Source organism: Lygodium microphyllum, chromosome 7 (genome assembly GCF_053477565.2).
Source record: "Lygodium microphyllum isolate KBCC chromosome 7, Lygodium_microphyllum_v1.1.10, whole genome shotgun sequence".
Lineage (NCBI taxonomy): Eukaryota > Viridiplantae > Streptophyta > Polypodiopsida > Schizaeales > Lygodiaceae > Lygodium > Lygodium microphyllum.
The window spans coordinates 91,682,288-91,686,578 of NC_141141.1; the positions used below are offsets into that span (position 1 = coordinate 91,682,288).

General features: G+C 41.3%; 1 pseudogene; it reads right to left on the reverse strand.

The window, feature by feature from the left end:
* Window positions 1-1,731: 1,731 nt before the first annotated feature.
* On the reverse strand, window positions 1,732-3,782 carry LOC148033692 (uncharacterized; annotated as a pseudogene).
* Window positions 3,783-4,291: the final 509 nt, after the last annotated feature.

Sequence of the window (4,291 nt, forward strand, 5' to 3'; positions counted from 1 at the left end):
AGATATTTTTGGACCATCAGTTGTGATTCTTAAGTTTGTTAGCTCTATAAGGTATTCTATGCATCTGGAGGCCTATGTGGGTGTTGCCTAGCTTGGACTTAGGATTTTCCAGCCCTGGAATGGGGTTGATGTGCTAGAAATGTGATTTTGTAAACTTGTTTGAGTTGTATACTTAGACATCTAAGTCTAAGTCGCATGCCTCTCCAAGCATGATTTCTTGACCATCCAAGGCCAGAATGCATGGCCAACTTGTCTGAGTTCGAGTGGCTTGGCACTCCACCATCCGAGGCCAAATGAGTCCATGAGACTCAGACTCAAATGGTTTTTTTTTCATCTGAGTGGATTGTGACTCGAAGTATCCTAGTCTAGCGAGGCTATCTAAGGCTGCAAACGTCATCCAGGTGTGGTGGCAAAGGTCCCAAACAATGAAAATTTGATTTAATGTTCCAAGTGCCTACTCAAACATTGCAACTAGGGTCTTGACTATGGTCAACAAGTATCAAATGACACTCAAAGCATACTTGCAAGGCTCGAGGTGAGGGAATATGAATCAATAAGCAAATTTGTGCTCTTGCCTTATAGCTCTCTCTCTCTCTCTCTCTCTCTCTCTCTCTCTCTCTCTAAGATCTCTCTTAACTGAATGCACACAAATGAGCTCTCTTCCCCTCTTCTTGGCCTCTTAAACCCTCATCTCTTGCTCTTTTACTTCCCCCTTCTCTCTCTCTTTGCTCCCTTAATGCATTTAAGCCCTTTTTCTCCTTGTTTGACCTTGTTTTATAGTAGTAACCCTACTATTTATTTCCCTTCTTATCCTTGTTGCTTCCTACATTAATGCATCCAAAATACAAAGCAAACACCTATGCTACTCTAACTCACCTAAGTCATAAAAACAAAAAAACTTACTTGCAAAGGAGATCGAATGTCCTTCAACTCCCTTGCTTCCTACCTATCTCAAGCATGAATTCGGGGAAGACCTACTTCAATGCTTGATTTGAAGTGCACAAGCACTCAAAGCTTGAATCCATTTGTTCCAACAATGGAACCAAAATGTGGGAGCTCATGCTTGACTACCAAGATCCATGGACCACTTATTGTTTCAAGCATCTCAAGCCAAGTGCAATGGCTACCTCACATAGCCATGTGCACTCTCCTACCTACAAGTGTAGTGAGCTTACCTTTATGCCTGATCAAGTTGCCTCCTCCCATGAGCTCTCTTGTAGCTCCACTATCCAAGGTGCAAGCTCAAGTGTATTATGGTTGCACAGCCAAGCAGCAGTTACATAGTTTTGATAGTCCAAATGGCATTCTGACATTCTATTTGGCAATTGGGAAAATCAAAGTTCATACTAAACTTTCATATTCACATCACAAGCATTTCACTTTCTACATTGCTGCTTATCTCACAACACTCAGATATGAACTACACAAGGAATAAGAATAGAGAAAATAAGACAATACAGGTTGATAGATTGCATCTCCTATTCAGAAAATCTGCCATAGTTATATAATGATTTGCCTGAACATACATGCGAACATAACTAAATCTCAGGCGTGCTATGAAAAGCTGCAACCTTCCATTTTCAAGATTCCAAAAATCATCAAAATTGACAAACATCCAAAATAGACAAAAGACCATACGCATTACTAAAATGACTTCTTCTAAGGTCTAGCCTAAGCACATAGCACAGCTTAGTGGCTTGAGCCAACGGCTGACCTTGGACCCACTATCCCTTAATCCGTGCCACCCCTTTCTTTATTTGTAACCTCAAATGACTCCTTTGTTACATCTTCAATTCCACATTTTACTGCTTGACATCCGAATAAATATGCCTCTACTTCCTTTTCTTCAATCTGCACTACCTGGTTCTCAGCATCTTCCTTGCCCTGCACTTTACCATCCAGTATCTGTTTATCAAAAGCCTCCAAAGACATCTGCATCTTAGCTTCCTGCTTTGCTATTTCTAGCTGCATTTTCAAGTCTGCAATCTTTGCCTTTATCTCTCCATTCTTAGCCTGAAGTGAATGTTCTCCTGCAGCCTCAAACTAGGCTTTGAACTTATCAATAGGTGTTGCCAAATGCTCATGAAACAATCCAGTTGCTTGGCCCCAGAGCTCCTTGATGTATTCAAACACCTCTGACCTCAATGAATCTGCATCTGCATCAGCCAACAATACCCCGGTTACTCTTTGCCCATCCAATGTAGCTTTCTCCAACTCCACCAAGGGTGTCAATCAATTCATCAGGAAGTGGTTATCTGAAATGAGTTGAACAATATTATCCTCCACGTCCTGAAACTGCTTCTCTGTGGCCATCTTCAAACCATCTACCCAGCTTCTGAAATCATGCGCTATTGTAAGCAATTCCACATAGCGACTCTGACTCTCTACTTTTGCACAAACTAAGGCCTCCTAAAAAGCTTCTCCATCATCCATCAACTCCTCCACTTTATCCTGCAACCTCTTAATCTCTCTTTCTATCATGCCGATCTTTCCATCCCCTTTATCTTGCAGCCTCTTAATCTCTCTTTCCATCATGCCAATCTTTCCATCCCCTTCTGTTTCTCCAAATTCAAAATCATAGCATCTTGATTATTGCAAATAAACCGATTCAAATCTAGCAAACTTCAAATTGCATCTTGAACAGAAAATATTTTTATTGCCCTCGAACTATATTCCTGTGAGAATTGATTTGTCTTAATTGCTTGTGTGATTGAAGTCTACTCCCTAGGGCTCTCTCCCAACTTCTGCGGAAACAAAGTGATGGTTTTGTTCTGGGATTTTGATATTGGCATCATCGGCTGTTGAGAAAACAATGGTATCTTTGCCACTTCTTTCTGATTATATGAGGTGTTCCCTCCTGATTCTTTAAGCCATGCCCCACTCCACTTATTGATTTATCAAAGGACATCATCTCCAACATCAACTTCCTCTTCTTGAACTCACATGCATTCCCCTGACTAGATCTTCCCCCAATACTGGATGGTGATACCAATGGTACTAATGGGACCTGTAGCACATGAAAGAATAAGGCTGCCAAGTAAGGTGATACCTTTGCAAGAGAAGGGGATCTCCTCTTGTCCTTCAGCTCTGTCAACTGCATCCTATCAAAAAAGAATGTCACCCAATCTATCTTCGCCCTCTCTTTCATGATACACAGGTGCAAAGGCCTCTTTGGACATGTAGGCCGTCTTTGCCAACAAATAAACTTTGTCTAAATACCAAAACAGGTGAATGCTGCGGGGTTTGTCACAATTCTGCACCATGTAATAAGACCTTGTGCCTTTCAGCGCTCCAAACTCTGCCTTCATGACTACATCACTAATCTTCTTTACCTTCTGCCCTGGGCAATAAGGCCCTCTAAACACCTCTGCTTTCTTTTCATCTACGATGAACCCTACATTATTTCTAAGATAGCTGAGCTGCTTCTCTGCATACTCATTCTTCTCTCAAAGCTCCCATGGCAAACATGCATAATCATACAGCTTGATTCGTCATAGCCAAACCTCTGTCTCTCTGTCCACCACATCAAACTTTTCATCCACTTCAATTTCTTCTACATCATTGCCACCAGAGTCTGCTTCCTCACTTTCTTCGACACTATGCAGGCTCTCTCACCTAGGACACAAGAGCTCCTCCATCGTTGTCTTCATGGACCTTGTGTGCATCATAGAATCACTAGTAAGCTCTCGCGTGCTAGCATGTTGCTTTTGCTTCATGCTACCCAAGAACATGGCAAGTTGAAGGCTAGAAAGATCGTGCACAACTGATTTGATGGCCTGCATAGAGGGTAGCGTATGCCTCCATGCAAATTTAGCATAATATGTTACCTCTTTAGGCGGGTTGCACAAATGATGATGAGCCTCGAAGAGCGTACTAAACTTAAGTCCCTTTGCTAGAGGTTGAAGGCATGCTTCTATGTGTGAGTGAGCACTACAAGGAAGTTGTTATTCAAGAGCTAAAGCATTATGGAGCTTTCATTCTTCTTAGGAGTACTTTGCTTGGGGCTAGTGAGTATAGGCTACTAAGGAAGCTCACAACCCCCACATCATCAAGAACCTCCAAATAAAATATCCATGATGTTTGTACAACTTGTGCAATCATGGTGAAAGAATAGGCATGGGCTAATGTTTTAAGATTTACCTTTTATATTTTGGCAAAATATCCACAATAACAAACAATTATAGAGAACACTCACCATTCCATAACATTGTATGTTATTCACCCATATTATGCATCTAATGATGCATGTTTTAAATTTGTTTCGAATAGGTATTCCATATCTCAAAGGAAT